The following is a 23,257-nucleotide window of genomic DNA, read 5'->3' on the forward strand; positions in this document are numbered from 1 at the left end:
CAAATACAGTTGTTTCAGGCATTCAGTGTTCCAACACCAATTCCACCACGAGTCTGACCCCTCCACCTTTGTCCTTGGTTTCCCAGTCTCCCAATAAACCTGTCTCCTTAACACGAAAAAAAATTTTTTTATTGCTTGTTATCAAAAAATAGCTAAAGGAATTATCAAAAACTAGTACAACCAAAGAAAATTTTGAACACTGCTATATCTCACAATGAGGTAATTTATTCAAGTCATTGACTAAAGGGTTGCTTACTAAGCTGTTGCTCGTTGAGTCTTCTGTGTTATTGTTTTTGTTTATTGAGAATAGTTGACTTCTATGCTACTTTCCCTTCTTATTTGGTATGGTACTCCTGGTCTGTCAGTATTGTAGAATTTGGAGGTATCTCATAGTTGCATATGTGGCCCCACACCCCAGGAACTCCAGAACCTATAGAATTGGGCTGATGATTTTCAGTAGCTTGGCTTGCATTTCTCCCTAGAACAGTGGTAGAACTATGAAGCTGTCATTGTTTACATGACATGGAGTGGCTGTGGGATGTGGGTGTGGCTCTGCAGTTCTTATCTTCAAATAGTTGCTGGTCACTTATGTTCTCTGGATGTCACCAAACTTATAAAATGTAATGGTTTAATCCCTGTGCCACAGAGTCAGACTGCCTGTGTTGATAGTGCTGATTCTTCTATTTGACACTGTGAACTGAGAAATTTGATCTCTCTGAACCTCTCTTGTAAAATAGAACTAATAATAGACCCATACTCTCAGGATTGGGGTAAAGTGTGTGGCTACATGTCCACCTGGCACAGCACATTTCTAGTGGCAGAGCTGCTGTCATTTTTGCCATTAGATACTGGGAAAAACATTAAATAGAGATGTGAGGTGATGAAGCCTACAGAGAGCCATGCAATTTAAGGTAAGGGTCATTTTAGTTCTCAATCAGAGCATGACAAGAGTTAGAGAAAGTCTAGAACCATAAGGGAAATGATATTGGAATCATATTGCAAGCCATATCCTTCAATGTCCCAAAGGCATGTTCAACTGTGTTCTCTAGAATTTAGAAAATTATTATATTTCTTCATTGTGTGATTAAGGGTAGAGAGATGCCCTCATCCTGCTGACAGCCATGTTGCTCCTTCAAAACATGGTCTTTTATGTTGATAAAGACTAGATTTACAACTGCTTTTGAAATTGAGAAATGCTAAGAGAATCGTACTCTTTTTGACTCTAGACCTATACTCCACCTTCATTTATGGCCAGAAAATGAACTATATTTGAGCCAGTTCATAGGTTTGTCAACCCTGATATATAAGACTGTTCTGATCAGGAGTCACAAATGACAGCTTTCTACCTTTAGAGAAGATGAAATTAGTGTGTGAAGATTTTTTTTTTTTTTTGGTTTTTGAGTCACACCTGGCAGTGCTCAGGGGTTACTCTTGGCTATCTGCTCAAAAATAGCTTCTGGCAGGCACGGGGGATCATATGGGACGCCAGGATTCAAACCAACCACCTTAGGTCTTGGGTTGGCTGCTTGCAAGGCAAATGCCACTGTGCTATCTCTCTAGCCTCCTTGTGTGTTCAGAATTTAACCAAAAATTGGAGTGAAATTAACTTGAAAAGAAAAGGATTATTCTACTTGTGAAATATTTTGGGGAGAAAAAAATAACTGAATGTTACAATTTAAATGCCTAACAACTTCTAATATCTGAATGTTCTGTTTGCTGTGGGAATTAATAAAATAATTAGAGAAAGAGCTAGTAATTTGGGGACTTTGTGTTGCTTCATAAAAAAATGCTACAAAGTGAAGAACTTTTGCAACCCAATAAAATGTCAACCAGAAAACCAACTTTTCCCTGAGGCCTGGCAGTATCATCAACATAGAACCAAGAGAGGGAAAAATATGAGAAACAGCTTTTGTGGATGAAATGACAGATGGAGCTCTATGAAGTTAGTAAAATACACAATATTTTGAAAACTCTCCCTGAAACTTGAATTATAGCCTCAAAGGAATGGAAATCAAAAATCAGTAAAGTCCTATGATAGGAATTCTGAAAATTTGCAAGGAAAGTTCTCTTTTTTTCTTAAAAATGAGTGATCTTGGATGTACTTCCATGCAAGCTATTAACATTGACAGAGTGACTATTTAATCAAAAGAATAAGATGCTTACTGAATCCCTGTAAAATATTTGTCCTCTACAGTTCTTATGGGGGGGTGTTGAAGAAGGGGAAGTGGGGAAGGTCAAAGTGACATTTCGATCTACCTAACTCACAAAGGAAGTCATCTAGGTGGTTTTCTTACTCCCAAAACAACACAGACAGCAGAGCAAATTTTCTTAGCCCAGAAACTAAATCAAAGCAAAGTGGACCATTTCCTCTATAGCTCTTCTTCCTCTCTTCCCAACTTCTATAAACAGTTTAGATTTAAGGGACCAGAAAATGCTGGGTTGTGTGCAGGAGGGAGTTCTGCCTTCTATTTTTCTCAGTACCACCCTCAACACCTACCCCTGAAAGAAAAGATCCCACAGCATCCTAAGTCACATGTAACAATATATAAACTCACCGATTTGAACATATTTGTACATGTTTGAGAAGCACTAAGCATATTTGATTAGGAATTCAGGTAATTAGCAGCCAAAATAAGAGTCCTTATTAATGTTTCCACTTTTCCAGGCACAGCTATTTAGTGCTGTTTCATGAATGACTTGGCTTTCCAAAATTATGAGGTGTCCTTTGCAATCAAATTTGGCTCTCTCTGAAGTAATCAAAGTAAAGTGCTCAGTGGGAAAGCAAAACTGGAGAGCCTTTTGGCCATATATCAAACTGATTAATATTATTTGTGGTGAGGACTACTACTGATAGATAAAACTTTATTTCCCATGTTACATAGCATATTCTCATTGCACCCCGAGATTGCACTCCTTATTTTCTTTAAGATGAGACATGGGATAGGACTACATTCTCAAACCTGGCATGTGCTAGATGTGATCAAAGTGACTCTTGCATTGTTCGTTTGCTTAAAATTAAATTGATGTTCTGGGCTTGCCTTCATTTTTCTTTCCCCTTCCTTTCTCTTTGTGTTGTTTTGTTGGGGTTGCACACACTTGGGATTGCACATTTGGTTGTGATGCTGCTACACATATATGGTTGCTGCACACACTGAGATGTCCTGTGGTACTGCAGGCCCAAAACAACAGAGCAGCCAGAATTACTCCTTTTGCACTGGGGAACAAACACTTCATGCTTGCAAGGCAGGTCCCATTGTTACTGAGCCAACCCATTTAATTTTCTACCTTGCTCTCTCACTCTCTCCATGAACAGGCAAGAAGGCATGTATAGGGGCCGGCGAGGTGGCGCTTGAGGTAAGGTGTCGGCCTTGCAAGTGCTAGCCAAGGAAGGACCGCGGTTCGATCCCCTGGAGTCCCATATGGTGCCCCCAAGCCAGGGGCAATTTCTGAGTGTTAGCCAGGAGTAGCCCTTGAGCATCAAATGTGTGTGGCCCGAAAAACAAACAAACAAAAAGCAAAACAAAAAAAACAAAAAAAGAAGGCATGTTGAGATTGTTGCATATTTCAATGCATGGATCCCTATGCATGGGCACAGAACTAAAAGTTTAGCCTCTTTACTTAGCAATAGTATGTATTGCTCTTACCATATCCTTATTTTCCTGTATGAAGATATTGACTCCTTATTACCGCCATTACAAAACACTAACCTAGCCTGATAGTTTCCAGATTGCAAAGTCATGATTCTGAAGCCTAGATGTCTGAGAACAAGGTATCACTAAGTTTAGATCTATTTGCTTCTGTTCTTTGATTTTTATTCTCCTCCTCTGCTGGGGGAAGTTTTGTCCTGAACAGGATTCATAAAATTCAGGAATTTATCCAGTGATACTTGGCTCACGGGGTGAAGATTCAATTCTACTCAGATCTTGCAATGCCCAGGGTCATTCTAGCAGTGTTTGGGGGCTTCATTCCTGAGGTAGTGCTTTGAGAACCTTGTACAATCTCTCTCGCCCGAGATGGGTTTCTTCTGAAAATTGTAAGGGAGAATCTGTTCCTGGAAGCTGTAAGCAGTTGGGCTTCGATCTTTGGCATCCTTGGGTAGAAACCTCATCACATCTTACCTGAAGCTTTACACTGTCCACTCCCAATGTCTGTCTAGAAGAACATTTCTCCTTCTGCTAAGGGCACAATCACGTTGGATTAGGTTTATCCTACTCTATAATCTAGAATATCTGCTAAGTCTCCAAATTTGGTCATATTCTCAAATTCAGAGACTAGTACTTTAGCATCTTTGTGGGCTTGGGGAGAACTCTAGTTTGTTTTAAAAAAAAGACTAAGAGTGGTTCTGATCACCTTCTTAAATGTTAAAATTACTTCCAGGATCTTGAGCATGAATCAAAATGATAGAGACAGTGATTCTGTGAATTTTGAAAAAGCCAGGACTTTAGTGTTTTTCAATAACACAATCGATTGTGCATAATTAAAAGAGATTTGGATTTTGTGTTTATAGAATTTCTCCACTCAATGGGCCACGATCAAGAAAATTAATGATCATGGTTATGGTTATGATTTATGTAGTCTTGAAAGTGTGGAATAGTGCAAGCAAGGTCTCAGATATAGCCATGTTGTTTAATGCTGTTTTATTATATTTTGAGAAAGAAACTCCAGCTCATGTAGAATTGAAGGCTGTATTCTAGCACCAGGTTTCATCATGGCATAATTTCACTTGAAGTCACTTTTCAAGATTAGCTGATGACTTAAATAAGGACTATGGTAATATTGCAAATATATTGGTGTTAATATACTGATTCAGGGAGAGGAAGGTGAGCTAACCACATCTGGCCCCGTGCTCAGGGATCACTCCTAGCATGTTCAGGAGACCATATGTTGTGCCAGGAATTGAATATGGGTTTGACACATGCAAAGAAATTGCCTAATCCTATGTCTCATATCTACTAGGTTCGTTTTATGGATGTAAAAACTGAGTCTCTGTATGTTAAGAAAAATGCCTGAAATCAGGTGTAGTTTGGAAGGAAGAATGAATTCAGAATGCTAACCAGCATGTGTCTGATTTCCTAAACTGTAGTAGCATGCTGCCTGTCTTTTTTTTCTTCCAGGAAATAATCTTCATGCATTTTGGACTCAAAGAAAAATGCACAAATTGCAATGGCTGAATACAAAAAAATAATACGATTGGTAAAACTATACTTTTCAGAAAAAGGAAGAAAAGTTACCATGGTGCTGAAATGACTCATTGATTTTCTAACATCAGTACCATCAGATGCATCACAGTTTACAGCTGAAGTAAGCAAACTGTGCTATGCTTCTGATGTCAAGGAAAATGTAGATTAAGGTTTTAAATAACTCTAAGAGAATTTAATATTTTTTATCCTGGGGGGGTACCATCAGGTGAAAATTAAGTAGGTAAAATTTAAGTTAATACTATGGTCTTCAAATAAAGATAAGCATTACTGAACATTTGATACTAGCAGAGTTTGCATCAGTGATATTTGTTTTAAATTCTTCATATGGTCTAGAATTGTAGATACCTCATCAAAATATTTAATTGGAGTCTTTTTAATACCCAGGTTAAGTTACATTAAATTAAATTATGATTTAATTAAATTAAATTAAAAATCTCTTTAAATCACTTTGCTGTAATAGGATTTTGTGGATAGAAACCTAATTTAAAATATATGGGCCATTGGCTAGATTTAGATATTTATGTCATATGAATTTCTGCTCCAAATCCATTTGCAGTCATGAATTGTCATCTATTGTAAAAATGTTCAACTGTTTTGAACATTGCCTCTTTCTTCAGATACATGAAGTGAATGATGAGCCACTTTGGGAAATTTTGCTAATTACTCATGACTAGTTTTGATGGTGATAAAAAGAAAGAATTTCAGCACAGATGTCAGACCTGCTTTAGACCAATGATTCCCCCCTCAAACGATTTTTGCCTAGGAAATTCGGGTGTAGAGGCCTTGGATGTGTATTCAGGCTGTCTTGTTCAATTCTCTCTTTGGGCTAGGACCATTCAAGGCACGGAATGCATCTGTGCAAAGACAAAGATCTCTGACTTATGGAGCTGGTTTGTAGTGAGGGGAGACAAAAAACAGACGATCAATTCATAGGAAGGTCAGAAGAGTCAGAATAAAAAAGTGAGGAGGCATTAGTACTATGAGAAAAAGAGAACAAGGGGAACAGAGGTGAGCCCAGTAGTGTTGACAAATATCACCAGCATTTTTAAGAGCCTGGCCTCGTTTGCAGGGTCATGTTGAAAGGCCACATGATCTGACATTGGGGAAGTGAGTGTTGGATTTTAGACTAAGTGACACTGAGTATGACCCTAAGCATAGAGTACAAGAGTAATGCAAACAGAGAACTGATGTGATAGTCCTGTCAAGTCAAGACCCTGCTGAGGAGAGATCTGGAGACAAGGCACATTCCAACTCCTCCTGCCTTTCTTCAACTGAGTATAATATTTATTTTATATATTTAGAATGTTTTGGGGGTTGAAAGGCCATGCAGTGCTTATGGATGTCTCCAGTGGTGCTTGGGGAGCATGGATACCGATGATTGCATCTGGGAATTCTGCAGCAAAGTATATACTCCAGTCCTTTAGCCATTTCCCTGGCCAATTCTATTCTTGGACAGTGACATGTGCAGTTATTTGTTCATTCCCCACCTTTTCCCTTCGTTATTGTTGCAATAGCTTGAGAAATACCCATCTGATTCTAGTGTTCTGCAGAAATCGTAACACTTTTGTTCTGATGTTTGTATGTATTTTTGGTTCTAGGCAAAGTGTGTGTAATTGTGTCAATTTGGTTGTGTTGCTTGTACACTTTGGTTGCAGTACTCCTCCGCATTTACACATTATAGTTTGGTACTCACACACACTTGATTGTGGTCCTTAGGAGACCATACACTTAACTCTCCAGCTGTAGCACCAGGAACCCTAATAGGCAATTACACCCAGATCACTGAGCATGTGGAAATGGTGTAAGGAATCAAACTCTGTGCTTCATACATGCAAAAATGGGTATTCTATCACGGAATTATCTGCAGGCTGTGAGACTCATACCATAAAACGAGTGGGTATAGAATAGAGAATAGAATCACAAATTTTTTCCCTTAGAGGTGATTGGAACAGGGATGGAGGCAAATGGTAATGAGATTGTACTTTGCAGCAGCAAATTACCAGGGGTGGCATTCTAAAATCAGCTCAAGACAAACTGAAGATCATGTAAATTCCTCTGGCAAGTACCTGCTGGAGACAAGCAGTCTGCATTTCAGAGCTCAGCCAGGTATTCTTGTGACTTTGGATTTGATTTCTTATTTAGCAGATAAAAGTAATGAATTTGCATTGTAGGACCACATTCAGTGTTTAAATGTGGTGCGAGGTACACAAGGGAACTGAGATAGACTTAAGTCATTGCAGATTCAAGTCTCTTGTCCCTGGAGAGAATGATCATTGAGGGGGATGGCAGACAAGTGCTATTTTAGTATCTCTCCCAAGCAAGCTTAGTTGAATTTGCATAATCATTTAAAATAATTATTAATGCTAAGCTGTTCTACCTATCAACTTCAGGTCTTGTGCTTATCAGCTGCTGTCATTTTTTTCCATCTTTCCCTTCTACCATTCCTCTCTCTCTTTAGTTCTCTTTCTCTCTCTCCAATAAACTGGATGACCTTCATCTGTCTTTTTTGCTTTACAGAGCCACCAAAATTTTAGGATTATATTGTTTTATTTTTTATTCTCCATAACATTGTTTCCACTAAGATATTTGAAACAGGTACAGCATTTCTGTACATCTTAGTTTATTCATTTAATTCAATAAAAATGAGTTAAATCAATTAAAGAAGAATGTGTAAAATTTCATGTTTTACTTTCCCATACTTACTGCATATAGGCAATATCCAAATTAACTGGTGGAGACCATGAAAGAATTTAAGGCTATTTCACATTATTATAAAGTTTAAAGATTCTAAACTTATTAGTCAGGATTAGGCCGATTATAAATGCACAAATTCTACTTGTGGATTAAAAAATAAGATTAATTTGTTTTTTTATAAGCGACACATTGCAAGTTTAAGTAGAATTAGCCCATTAAAATAACTAAGACTATACATTCAAGAATACAGCTACTAGAGTCAAATATTTTAAAATAAAATACCAAACTAAATGGTTGCATTTAGTTTGTAATTGTTTATTTTATCTTGTTGAAACCATTGTGATTTACAAGGTCGTTCATAGTTTGGTTTCAGACATACAATGAATTAGGGCCATTCCCACCACCATTGTCGATCTCTATCCACCATGCTCCCAGAATGTATCTCAGCCTACCAGTATAAAAGGTTCATTTATAGTTTAAATAATTAGAATTTGAGTCTTTTGATTCCATTGTTGTTGACTTTGGCTTGGATATTAGTTATGTTCATTTTCTTTTATTTCCACTAATGGACTTGAGATCTCTTGGCCCATAGACCCCATTCTTTCATATTTATGTTTCTCCTCCTCCACTCACTTTCTTTTCTTCTCCTCTCTATTCTCTGGAGCCAAAAGTGTTTGTAATTGTGTGTGTGTGTGTGTGTGCTGTGTCTAATGAAAGTTTAAATAAATGCTATATTTTTGGAGAATAGGATAAATAAATATATAGGAGAGACCAGATAGGTAGGGCACTTGTCTTGTGTATAGCTGACTTGGTTCAATCACTAGCACCTAGTATGCTCCCCAAACACTGCGAAGAATGATCTCTGAATGCAAAGCACTCCCAGGTATGATCCATAAAACATAAAAAAGAAGAAACATTGTGGAACAAGCTTTTGAAATTTAATTTTCTATCAGTAGAGTTCTGAAGGGGAGACTTATTCTCCAAGATGGATGAAATGGGTCACCCAGAAATGGGTGACATAAACTCTATTTACAGATGAAAATGAATGATTTAAATTGTAGTGTTTCAGCCTGGATGACTGGCACATTTTAAATTATCAGCAACATTGTACTTAATCCTTACTAATAACTTTAACTTTATAATATACTTAGAATAAAATCCACCCAGTGGATTTTAATATCAAGGATTAGCTACTTAAATAATTTAATGACTTATTTTTAAAGAGAAATCTTAGGAGTTGAGTAGATTTCTTAACAGGAGCTTCCTGAACATACTTGAAAAAATTTCCATACCTTCTTTGTAGCTGTTGAGGAGGAGGGAGCTGGAAGTGATCTTTGAGAAGAAAGCAGTCAGGGACCCACAGAAACACTTAAGGATTTACTGTTGAAAATAAGCAAAAGGGAGTTCTTGGTAGACTGGAGTATAGGAAGCTACCGAAAATACTTGAGCTTCAAGGCAAGCCTGCCTGTCAGTCTATTATTTACAAGAGGAACCTTAGAGCCTTGTGGGAAGGAATTTTCCCAAAGAAGATTGAGGTGTGGAGCTGGTTCCCAGGACAATAACTCATTGTCCACTGGGAGGAGCAGTCTGAGGGTCACAGGGTTTAAGTTGCTCGGATTTCTTTCTGGCTGGCTACCTTGAAGTCCAGTACCTGCCTGTGAAGGAAGAGTGTTTGATAAGGCAGTGAATGTGGCACTGTGACCACTCATAGGTTGTAAACTCAGTGAGAGATAGGCTGACTTCCTACAAACATTCTTTCAGCCTGAGGGTCACTGGCAACAGTCACTCTTTGGAAATGCCCTCTGATTAATCTCCTGAGACCCACTTGACTTTTTTATATTAGTGGACGATAAAAGATCCTCTCCAGGGTCACATGGTCACTATCACCAAAACCTGAGACTAAGCAAGAATTGGGGATGGAGAGATTCTGCAGCCAGAAGCATTGTACTCAGAAGTCCAACTAGCACAAACTAGCAGGTAGTATCACTTTCTGAGTTGTTCAGGTGCACAGATAAGGGCTGCAAACCCCCCCCCCCATGATTCATCTGGAGGAAACAGACCAGACAGGCTTTCCTTTGTTCAAAATTCCTTGATCCTTTCTGCACATTGCTCTCCACTTTTCCCTGCACCATTTGTTGAAGAGGCTTTTCTGCTCCACAGTAAGTACCTAAAAATGAAATAGGATTGATCTCTCACACCGTAGATAAAAATTAATTCAAAGTGAATTAAAGACCTTGAGATTAGACTAGAATCTTAGATCAGAATTCATAAAATATGTTGAAGAAAAAAACATAGGCAAAACTCTCCAGATGGAATCTTAGAGGTGTCTTCAATGATTTGATCCTTTGGCAAAGTGTAGAAATAAACAAATAGGACTACAGCAAATTAAAATCATTTTAAGAAAGACACTCTTCTGCATGGAGGAAATATTTGCACATCATATATCAGACAAAGGCTAAATTCAAAATATTTAAATCACTCACAGAAATCAACAACAACAAAAGCCAACAATCCCAATAAAAATGGGAAAAAGAGGGGCCAGAGAAATAGCATGGAGTTAAGGCATTTGCTTTTCATGCAGAAGGTCATAGGTTCGAATCCTGGCACCCATACGGTCCCCCGAGCCTGCCAGGAGTGATTTCTGAGCATAGAGCCAGGAGTAACCCCTGAGCGCTGCTGGGTGTGACCCAAAAACAAACAAAAAAATGGGAAAAAGAGATGAATAGACACTTCACTGAAGACATATAGATGAACAGTAGGCTTATGAAAAAAGTGTTTATCATCATTTATTATTAGAGAAATAGAAATGAAATTGACAATAAGATTCCCACACTAGTGAGAATGGTATATGGTATATGTCAAAAAACTCTATAAACAAGCAAAGTTGGCAGGGCATGATAGAAAAGGAACTGTCATTTACTATGGTATGAACGTCATCTTGTTCAAACACTAAATGAAAAACTCTATGGAGACTACTTTGAAAGTAAGAATGGTGCTTCCACATGATCCAGTGATTCTACTTCTTGGCATCTACTCAAAACATGAAAACATTAATTTAAAAAGATGTATGTATGCCTATGTTCATTTTAACACTAAATACAACAGCCAGAATATGGAAACAATCCAATTGTCCAATGACTGATTCATCACTAACGAGTTTGTGTTATCTTATGCAGCAAAGATGAAATCATGCAATTTGCCAAAATGTGGATAGAACTGGAGAGTATCCTGTTAAGTGAAGAAAGGCACTGGTGGAGATAAAAACCTGATGATCTTATTTATCTGTGAAATATAGAGAAACAAAACGAGGAAACAGACTACATTAAACAATGACCAATCCTTGCAAAACTGAGATTACTATAAAGTGTCAAGGGGAAGGAGACCAGCAAAGAGGGAGTCTGAAGAAAGGATGTTGGTGTTGGTAACTTTAGTGGTGGTGAAGGTGCAGTAATTATATATATTAAAATTATAAATGTTAATACTATTGTAATCATGTAAACTAAATTATATTAAGAACAATAACAAAGAACTCCTTCCATCCTACCATCCTTTAGAGCTTCTCCAAATTCGTGTGACACAGAAAATATATAAAATAGATAAAAGCCTTATATATTTTGTGTGGTTTTTGGGTCACACCCGGAAGTGCTCAGGGAATACTCCTGGCTCCATGCTCAGAAATTGCTCCTGGAAGGCACGGGGGACCATATGGGATGCCGGGATTCGAACCAATGACCTTCTGCATGAAAGGCAAATGCCTTACCTTCATGCTATCTCTACGGCCCCAAAGGCCTTATTTTTATCATTGTTTTTAAGTATAATTTACTTTATTTGAAGACCAGAAATCACATAGTTGACATAGTTTATCATAATATATTTGTATCTAAGAAAAATGTATTTAAAAAGAAGGAGAAAGAAGGGAAAAAAATTACAGCAACAAGAAAATATGTGAAAATTACTATATTTTGCATTGAGGTCATTGAGTCATTATCAGAAAGTTTAGTAAGTTCTTGTTGATGGTTTATCATTTAGTGACTTATTTTGTTTCTAGAAATTAGGTGGCTTTAGATACACACTGGCATCTAAATTGATGTGTTCTGCAGGAATGATAGTACTAAATAAAAATAAATTTGTCTCCCAGCCACAAATGTGGCCACATGGTTTAGGAATTCCAAGCACTGTTGCTAAGACTGTGACTTTTGTGGGGCATGTTTTCAGCTGCAAGAACTTCCTGAAGTACAAGAAGGCAGGAGGAGTACCCACACTCACTAAAAAAAAAAAAAAAAAAAAAAAAAAAGTTCTGGTGATATCAGCCAATATACTCGTATATCTAAAGTTTTGGTCAGACTTGTGTCTCTCTAGAGAGCTGAAGATGAGAGGTGAAGCAGGGCCATTGGCAAAGTGGCAATTCTGGGTGATGAGTGCAGCAGGTGTGGCTTTGGCAGAGTTGGGACTTGGCCTACCCTCTCCTCCTGAGTTTGACAGCTTTCAAGTGTGTGGCCAGTGTATCCATTATTTTTATGACTTGGTTTAAATCTATGTAAAAACAGACTTAGTCTGTGGAGTTGACTGAATGTAGACTTGGTAACTTGAGTTTTTCCTTCTTTTTTTATTTTTATTTTTTTGTATTTGAGCTGTACTCAGTCATCCTCTGTCCTACTTATGGCTTATTGTTTGGGGTTGATCTCAATAGTACTTAGGGGATCTGCAATGCTGGGGATCAAGCACAGGACTCCTACATGCAACGTATGTAGTTATAGACTTTTGAGCTCTCTCCTGGTCCAATAACTGTTAAATTTTTTTAAGTTTCAGAGAAATATCAAAAATACTGGGTACAATCTGTGTTATTGGAGATGTGGTATAAAAGAAACTCTCATCCACTGCTGGTGGGAATGTTGTCTGGTTCAATCAGTATGAAAAAGATTATGGAGGGTTCTCAATAAACTCAGAATCAAGTTGCCATATGACCCAGAAAATCCAGTTTGGGGTATCTATTTTCAGGACATAAAAAACATTCATTTAAAAGAATATATACTCATCACTATTCCTTGCAGTACTCAGTACACTAGCTAAGAGATAGAATGATTCTAGATGTCCAATGACAGATGGGTAGATCATGAAGATGTGATATACCTATATGAATACACATAATGGAGTACTACATAACGGTAGGAGTGGTGAAATCAAGCAATTCATTGCACCATGGTTGAAACTGGAAGATATCATGTTAAATGAAGTAATCCAGAAATATAAATATAGGATGTTGTCACATATATGTAGTATTTGGAATAGTTTCATGAGGGAATTCAGTTGTTTAAATGGGTGTTGTCTATAACACCCTTGGCCCAGATTCTAGTGAGGAGAAAGAAAGAAATTGAGTTGAGGAGAAAGATGTGAAATACGGGAACAGGACTAAAGGGAACTCGGGTGCATTGGTGGTTTTTAAGAAAATACAAAGCTAAATATCCAAACCAGGAGTCAACAACACTGAAATCATGAGACCCAAACTTTAACAACTAAGCTTAAAAAGGTGTCTGTTATGATGGAAGGTTGAGGAGTTGGGGAGAGGGGAGGCATAGAATAGATTGAGGGACCATTTGTCAAGGCAAATTGACACTGGTGGTGGGGTTGGTGCTGAAACATGGTATGTCTAAAACAACTATAAATAACTTTGGGAATTGCACAAAAAGATAAATACACAAATATCCATTGCATTTCTCTATGTAGATAATGATGAAGAGAAATATGTTTAATAAACAAATCGCTGTAAATTTTTAAAAAAGGACTAGAGATAGTATTGAGGCACTTGCTTTGTATGTGGTTCTGTAAATTTGAATCTTGACACCATATATAACTCTCCAAGCACTGCTGAAAGTGAACTCTAAGCACTGTTGGGGATGCCCCCCCAAAAAAACTTAACAAAACAAAACAAAATAAGCTTCTACTTCTGCCATCCCTCCTGTGTCTCTCCAGACCCATCAAGTTCATAGAAATTTAGATGGTATTTAGATCATATGAAATAAGCACCCACAGCATTCAGTATGGATACTGATCTAATTGGAAAATGAATTTTACTTTAGCGCAGTTTAACTTAGTTAGGGAGACATCATATGCTTTAAATGAAGCAGAATTAAATTAGAAGAACAAATTAAGATAAAGCATTCAATGCACCATTGTGTTAAAAGGAAGTGCCTGGTACATTTATTCATGAAAGATTTCTTGGGAGAAGTGAAGTGATAAAAAAACATTGGCAAAGATTGTTGCTCTGTTTCTACTTGCTACTGTAAAATCTCAGGTCTTTTTTTGTAGCTAGTAGTTTCTTACATCTAACACACACACACACACACACGTACACACAAACCTAATGTAAGGAAAAAGTTCCTTAAGTGTTATGTTTAACAATTCCCCAGGATGTAATCTGTGGTTCTATCATGGCCATCCTCCAGGAATAACAAAGAAAACTTTAAGTTTCCATATTTGGATCTCTTTGGCTCAGTGGAGAAGGAAGATGTCTAACATTGATTCAGAAGTCATGCTTCAAAAGCTGAGCATTTACATGTGTGGTTTGGGAACTGCTGGGCTATTGTGAGAACCTGCAGGTGGAATTCCAACTTCTCCTTGTGCCATCAAGGACAAGAAAGAACCTGAGCACTGCTGGCTGTGACCAAAAACAAACAAACAAAATCTCTCTACACTTGGTCTCTCCATTCATAATTTGAGATCCTTGAAATGATGGGAAGACGGATTATAAAAAATATCTAACACTGCATCTAATAATGTTCTCTCTGAACTTGACCTCCCCATCCACAACATTTGGGATCCTTGGAATGATGGGAAGATGGATTATGAAAAATACCTAAGACTGCATCTAGTAATGAGAAAGGCAATTTGTGCTTTAGAAGTTCATGCTGAACAAATACCAACAAGATACCCCAAACCACACTCTAACAGTGACTTTGCTATTTGGAATCCCTGCAATTGCAAGAAAGTACAATCTCTGGTGTATGACAGCTAGGTTTGTGTGAGGCCCAGAAAATACTCAAAGTGCTTGTGCATGCTATGACCCCCAGTGAGTTTGAGTACAAACTCTGCATCTAAAGTATGCAACCCTGGGGCCGAAGTAATAGTTACAGGATAAGGTGCTTGTCTCATACCTATTGGTCTTCAGCTGTATCCCTGGCCCTACATATATATAATCTCTTGGGCACTTCCAAAAGTAAATCTCTCAAGAGTAATCCCTGACACAGAGCCAGGAGTAATGTGTTTCTTCTGCACACTTCTCGGTGTGGCCCCCAAATTAAAACAATAATCATAATCATAATCATAATAATATTACACAACCCCAAAGCAATAGTTTCCTGATGGGCAAAAGAATCGTTCTGATCTCCAGCTGCCCATCTTTCCCAAACAAAGGATGACCCTTTGTTTCCATCCAAATCAAGGATTGGGTTATTGAGTTTATCTGCTACATCCAAGAGTTGATGTTTAGGCTTTGTTCCCTGTGAGAGATGCCTTGGCATCTGACATCTAAGGAATGCTGATCTATCCCAAAGCCTTCATTTCTTGAATGTGCTGTGCTAAGGATGCTTTGAAACCCAGGGGCAGCTGTTCTGTGTCTTTCTCTTTTTTGCTCCTCTGCAGTTGAAGACAACACTGGACTTGGGACCTTATTCTGGGAAGGGGTTGAGGAATAGGGAGGTGTCTCTGGCCTGCTTTTCAATGCCTCCTGTTGGGTTAGTCTGAAGTCTCTTAATTGGAACAACTTCCAAGTGCTTTGTGAAGTAGCCCAGTACTCCTAGTTCCAGGGGTGGGGATGAGGGAGATGTTTCCAGTAAAAACACAGAATTCCTGCTGGATATCTGTGAGGTCTGTTCTTTCTTCCATATCACAATACTTTGAAAATAGTATAACTTAATCTAAACTACACAGGAACATGAATAATAATCTCTCTAATTTTCTATATTCAAATCAAAGACCAGGCAGGTCTTTTACAGATAGTTATAGGCAGAACTATGGGAAAAATATATATAACACTTTGTATAATGAGAAGGCCCAAATTTTTGGGCCTTGAAGCTCCTGTTTTTTATAGTTATACTCATTGGTTGAGGTGGATTGAATTCTATGAATTATACCTCACCAAATATAAGTTATTTCTAATATACATGCTATTCTTGATTATAGATTAATTAATAAATGACAACCTATATGAATATTGAGAGTGTAAACCTATGACCACAATCAAACTCTTGGTAGGTGATAATGGGGTTCTGTCTCTATTTCAGTAATCAATATTATAGAAGATGCAGAGAACATATTGATCCTGAATAGTAGAGACTCCAGTGAACTATGTAAGGTGCATTGGAAGGACAGGTGAGTCTTATCATTTATTATATTACATGTAGAAAAGGCCAGAGCAAGACAGTTTGGCTTTGTGCAAGACCCCCTGGACTTTAATCAGTGATGGGAAGGAAGAGGAACAAGAGCCCAAGCACTTCTAAAATTAAGCACATTGATATTAAATCATAGACTAAGAAACAATTTGTTAAGTACTGGGGGAAGGTCAGGTTAAATATATCGTGGTGGAGAGAAGGAGCAGCTGAAATAAAAACATTATAAGGGGGAAAAAAACTCCTAAAAATGCTGGAGGACCATGTGCTGTGCTGGGGATTTAACCTGGGTTGACATTGTACAAGGAAACAGTCAACTAATCTTTACCCCTATACTATCTCTAGGATGCATGAATAATTTTACTTGTAAAAAGAAACTAAAGGGGGCAGGAGCATAGTGGGTAGGGTGTTTGCCTCGCACGACAAGCTGACCTAAATTCAATCTCTGCAATCTCAAAGGGTTCTCCAAGCCTGCCAGGAGTGATTTCTGAGTGCAGATCAAGGAATAATCCCTGAGCACTGTTAAATATAGCCCAAACTCTACCGCTCCCCCACACACACACAAAAAAAGAAATTTAAGAGAACTTATCTCCCACAAAAGACTTGCCTTAAGAATTGAGTTATGGGGCCCAGAGAGATAGCACAGCGGCGTTTGCCTTGCAAGCAGCCGATCCAGGACCAAAGGTGTTTGGTTCGAATCCCGGTGTCCCATATGGTTCCCCGTTCCTGCCAGGAGCAGACAGCCAGGAGTAACCCTTGAACAACGCCAGGTGTGGTCCAAAAACCAAAAAAAAAAATTGGGTTATGGGGCCGAAGAAAGAGCATGAAGGTAGGGCTTTTGCCTTGCATGCAGAAGAACAGTGGTTCAAATCCCGGCATTTCATATGGTCCCCCAAGCCTGCCAGGACCGATTTTTGAACAGAGCTAGGAGGAACCCCTGAGCGCTGTCAGGTGTGGACCCCTCCAAAAAATTGGAATCGGTTACTTGGGTTACACACACACACACACACACACACACACACACACACACACACACACACACCTCAGAAAAAGATCTAGAAATCTAATTCACAAGATAAGGAAGAAATCCTGATATTATCTTATTCTTGGCAACTGTATGTCTTGAAATTTTCACCCTATTGCCTAACATTGCCACTCATTTGTGGCATTTATCTTCTATTTACTAAACCTTGTTAAGTAACAGGTGTGTGACTGGCAGCAGAAAACAATGTGGTACTGCCTTGTCTTCAAAAAGCTGGAGTCCATTAGCTGAATGAATTATGTATCTTAAGTAGACATATATCTTTAAATAAGACATACACATGCTTTTATGAACACATTCTGCCTGTGGAATGAGGGAGGTGGGTGCTGGAAGATTCACTGAGAAAGCTTTAAGCCTTAAATAGTAAGTCGTAAAAGGAGACAGTGCAAATATGGACGGACACAGGAAACAGCATGAATGAAAGCTTGGAAGTCATTTGAGTACCCTGAATTCTTAAAAGGGCAGATCGAAGCACCACGAGGCCGATGATATTACATTTGGGGTATTCTATTTAATAAAACAATTGAAGTTATGAATCTATGATAAAATATTAAATATACCTTATTATGAATGAGAAAGCGATGACAACTTATGAGTCCCCAAATTCACAAGAATCAGAAAGTTACATATTAAAAATGATGAACTATTTCATTTAAATCTGTACTCTTTTCCTCTAGGGCTTCTGAGGCTTTTAGGGTTTGGTAACCACTTCATATAGCAACAATCTTCGAATAGATTATATATGGGAAAAGGAAGAAAATTCTCTTGGGGCTGGAGCCATGGTGCAGCGGTAGGGCATTTGCCTTTCATGCTGCTGACCCAGGACAGACCTGGGTTCTCTTCCAGCGTCCCATATGATCCCCCCCATGCCAGGAGAAATTTCTGAGCTCATAGCCAGAAGTAACCCCTGAGTGTCATCGGGTGTGGGCCTCCCCCCCCCAAAAAAAAACAAATAAAAAAATGATACTTCTCTTAATTCCTGGAAGTGTTGTTGATAAGTTTAAGTTGTACCAGTCTGAAAAAAATTGTATTTATTTCACAAATTAGTTAATGCATGTTAAATTTTTAGGAGTGTTATCAAACCTGAGGAAACCTGAACAAGTTTCCTTAACACATTAGCTCTAAGATTTTTTTGTTTTTTGTTTTGCTTTTTTTTGGTTTTTGGGTCACACCCAGCAGTGCTCAGGGGTTACTCCTGGCTCTATACTCAGATGTTAGCGCTAATATTTTAAGAGTGTTTAAATTTCTTTTTGGCAGTGAGTCATCATCAATTTTCTTTGAATCAATGACAGTATCATATGTTGTCATTAGTGTTTTCATTATGATAGCATAGCATGTTCCACTTTATCTTTGTTTCAAGTCAGTTATAATGCGTCAAATCAGTAAGAAATTCAATTATTTCACTATATTCATAAGCTTCACTCCATTTTATTAATTGGATTATCAATAATATCTTGAACCCTTTATTATTTCTAGTCAAAATTTATCTCATTCTTTAAATGACTTTTCAGTGTCCAAAGTATTTCTGTTGATTTTATAACTCATTCTTACCATGTTTCATATTTCAATCTGATTTATATTTCAGTCATATTTCAATGATTTAATCTCAATTTGACTCTAATAAATACATCTAAATATGATCAAAGGAGATCCCCATTACATGATATAAATCAGGAATCTGTCTTTCTTATTTATTCCATAGAAATGTTCATAAAATTATTGCAAAATTACAATTAAGTAGTATTTTTGAGTGCTATTAATTTTAAGTAAAGTATTTGCACCTTATCAGTGGACACAATGCTAGTCTTGAAGAGCTTTGTAAAGGAGCAGATCTAATTGTCACATCTAGGGCCCAGAGAGATAGCACAGTGGCATTTGCCTTGCAAGCAGCTGATCCAGGACCAAAGGTGGTTGGTTCGAATCCCGGTGTCCCATATGGTCCCCCGCGCCTGCCAGGAGCTATTTCTGAGCAGACAGCCAGGAGTATCCCCTGAGCACTGCCCAAAACAAAACAAAACAAACAAACAAACAAAAAAACAAAAAAAATTGTCACATCTAGACTAAAAGAAAATATTCAATTTTGCTTGTGTGCTAAAATACCTCATCGAAGATATGAGCCAAAATGAAAATATGCTTTATTTTCATAGCCTTAGCAATTGTGGGTCTAATGATTTTCTCCATGAAGATTCAGAAAGGAGCAGCTTTGAGGGCATATTCTGCAGATTTATTAACTCTGAATAACAAGATATTTCTTCTCTCCTCTGTAACAGCTCTTTAGCTCTGTTGTCACAATGTTTGAGTATACAAACAGGCTACCGTTGGACAGTTTTGTTTCACTTTGTTAAGTAAAGCACACATAAATGATTTTCAGGTGGCATGTAAAGTTAAAGGCAAGCCTGTAATGTTTATCCCACATAAATGTATTTCACTCCATTCAAACTAAATATAACTCCAAGTCATTTCTCTTTTGCTGGATCCCACCAATATTTATGGCCATTCTCATGCCACTCATCATCAGGGGTCGTGTGCTGGATAGTTTGCTGGAGTGGGAAGGACTCAGGTTCATAACTGATGGTAGCTAAGAATAATCTTTCCCAAACAGACTAGAGCACAAACATTTTATATAAACACAGAGTTCTTCCTCTCATCTTAATTTATTTCTGAATAATTTATGTCAAACAACATTCACTGGAACCAAGCAAAGGATCTGTCAGGATGTCCTTATCCCTGTTGCTTGAGATTCAGCACCAAGAGGAATGTCTGTTTGAGAGCTATGAGAAAAATAACTATACAGAGCCCAAGAAAAGTCACAGGATTTTTGTGAGCCCGTTGGGTGTGTGGGGTTTTGGGGTCCAAAATTAGTAAAAACAAAACAAAACAAATCAAAACAAAACAAAACAAAAAACCTGAGCTCAGCAATGAGATGTGGTGAAATGGTAACAGTGGCACCCCAGAGCAGGGTGTCAGATCCTGAGCATGGGGAACTGAAAGCACTGCATAGTCAGGTGACCATGTGACAGGAGCAAGGAAAAGCATCCATGTGGCAAGTGTGAATTTGAATATCAAAATCCTAAGGTTGAACTGATTGGCAAGGGAAACAAACTGAACTTTTAAAAGCCAGCCTTCTCATTGTCAAAGAACAAAGTGGATAAGAAGAAAGTTAACATGAACTTTGAGCCTACTGAGATGGGTCAAAGAGTTGTTGCATATACTTTGTATGTGGAAGACCCTGAGTTTGATTCCTGGTTACCTCTTGGAAGAATCCCCAAGCACAAACTGGGACTAGAACTTGAAACAATGGAGTTTGTTACTATAGAGACAAACATTGAAAAATTAAGAAAGGAGGGGCTGGAAAGACAGTACAGCATTAGGGCATTTGCTTTTCACCCAGCCAACACCAAATAGTTGGTGGTTCGAATCCCTCCATCCCATATGGTCCCCCCTACCTGCCAGACAGGAGTGATTTCTGAATGCAGAGCCAGAAGTAACCCCAGAGCACCAGCGGGTGTGACCCCAAAACAACAAACAAAAATCAAGAAAGGAGTTACAATGTGAGTAGCAGTGAAAACATACATAATAAAAACATAAAAATATATAGAAATGTGTACGTACATGTTGGTAATTTTTGTCCTACAATGAGTGGCCTGAGGACTAGCTGTGCCCCAAGGGAATGTGTACATCAAGTGTCTGGATCGTTTCTGTCAATACTGTAGCCAATTTGGAGCATGGAAACTATGCTTGGCATATGCTTGGCATGAGGAATACTGTTGTATTAGAAAGCAAGAAAACTCTAAATATCATGATTTTTTTTTTCAAATTCCCATAATCTAGCTAGATGGCATTTTTCTATTGGCCATATCCACAACAATTGAAGTCTGAAATTAATTTTGATAACTATAAATGACAGTCATTATTTAAATAAAATGATTAATAAATTCACATACATTTCACATCAACTTTAATGAATGAGACCAATGCAAAGCTTTCACTTTTAGAATTCAAGGATTGAGGAAGTTAACATTTTTCTTTCGACAGTTACTATAATTCAAGAAAATCATAGGAAATGCCAAGTTGAAATACTTCCCCCATGAAATATGTTGTTTATAAAAGGGAGAAGAGTAACTTTAGGAGGCTAAGCCCAGGGTTCAGGCCCCAAGTAAGTAGGTCACATGGCTGCCTGAGAGAAGGAACTTTACCAGATCATGTATGTGGTTGTTTACCAAGGTAATCTCTCAGCCACTTAAACTCCACTGAAACCTGTCTGCTAGTAGGAAAGACTGACAGTAACAAAGGAAAGAAGCCCCTGAGACTACAAAAGAAACCATGGTAAAGCAGCACAAAGCCCCACCATTCCTGATGGGTGAAGACAGCAAGCCTCCAGATCCAATCAGTACTAATTCCCTGTACAACCTCTCTGAAATACAGTTCAGAGTGGAAAACCTTAGGATTTTCAGTGGGTCTAAAGAAACAGTCTGCAAAAAAATTTAAATAAATAAACAAGGTAAATAAACCATTAGCAAGACTCATATGAAAATAGAAAGGTTAAACCCTAATAAATAGAATAAGAAATAAAGGGATGTCTCAACAAATACTACAGTAAGGCAAATGTTAATCAGAAGTTACTTTGAGAAGCTTTATGCCACAATGCATGAGAATCTAGTAGAATCCTGGACTCCTCTAACGTCCCAAGATTGAACCAAGATAACTTGGAATGCCTGAACAGACCCATCACTATTGAGGAAATTAAAATGGTAATCAAAAGTCATCTCAAAAACAAAAGCATTAGCACAGATGGATTCACTAGTGAATTTTTTTAAACCTCCAAAGGGCACCAACTGCCAAACATTTTTATGCTCTTCCAGGAAATTCAAGACACGGAAGCCCTCCCAAACAGTTTTTATGAAGCTAATATCATCCTGATACCAAAAGCAGACAGAGACAACACACAAACAAAATAGAATTATAGGCCAATATTCTTTTTTTTTTTTTTTTTGTCCAATACAAAAATTTCTTTCTCACACCTATATTCATTGCGTTGTTGTTTACAATAGCCAGACTCTGGAAACAGCCTAGATGCCCCTCAGTAGATGAATGGTTAAAGAAACTATGGTACATATACACAATGGAAGATTATGCAGCCATCAGAAGAGATGAAGTCATGACATTTTTCTATACATGGATTATATGAAATCTATTATGCTGAGTGAAAGAAGTCAGAGGGAGAGAGATAAACACAGAATGGTCTCACTCATCTATGGGTTTTGAGAAAAATGAAAAACATTTGTGTAATGATTCTCAGAGACAAAATAGAGGAGGACTGGAGGGTCCAGCTCCTGACATGAAGCTCACCACAGGATTGTTTAGTGCAGTTACAGAAATAATTACACTGAGAACTATCATAACATAAATGTGACTGAATGAGGAAAGTAGAAAGCCTGTCTAGAGTACAGGCTGGTGTGGGGTGGGGAGGAAGGACACTTGGGATATTGGTCATGGGAATGTTGCACTGGTGAAGGATTTTATATACATGTATATATATATATATATATAAATCAAAAAAAAAGAAAAGGTAAGGCCTCTCAATTCTCACCACAGGCTCTATTCTTTACACTGACTGTATAGAAAGAGGAGGTACAAAAAATGCACCCCATATACACCTCAACCCAGGCCCTTTGCCTGGTCTGTATTGTGAATAGGCCAATATTCTTGATGAATAAAGATCCAAATATCCTCAACAAAATGCTAGAAAGTAGAGTCTAATCATTGATCAAAAAGATCATAACCCATGACCAAGGAGGATTAATTAATCCCAGGGATTTAAGGATGATCAAACATATGAATGTCAAGCAACATAATAAACTATATAAATAAAAATCATATGGTCATATGATCATATATCAGAGAAAGTATTTGAGAAGATCCAGCACCCATTCATG

The 23,257-nt window shown here is 37.9% G+C and overlaps 1 non-coding gene across 1 annotated transcript; it reads left to right on the top strand.

Moving 5' to 3' along the window:
* Positions 1–22,894: 22,894 nt before the first annotated feature.
* Positions 22,895–23,027, top strand: LOC126023225 (small nucleolar RNA SNORA51). Its single transcript, XR_007500427.1, has one exon. It is a non-coding gene; the product is annotated as a small nucleolar RNA SNORA51 (small nucleolar RNA).
* The last annotated feature ends 230 nt before the right edge of the window (positions 23,028–23,257 follow it).

Source organism: Suncus etruscus, chromosome 11 (genome assembly GCF_024139225.1).
Source record: "Suncus etruscus isolate mSunEtr1 chromosome 11, mSunEtr1.pri.cur, whole genome shotgun sequence".
Classification (NCBI taxonomy): Eukaryota; Metazoa; Chordata; class Mammalia; order Eulipotyphla; family Soricidae; genus Suncus; species Suncus etruscus.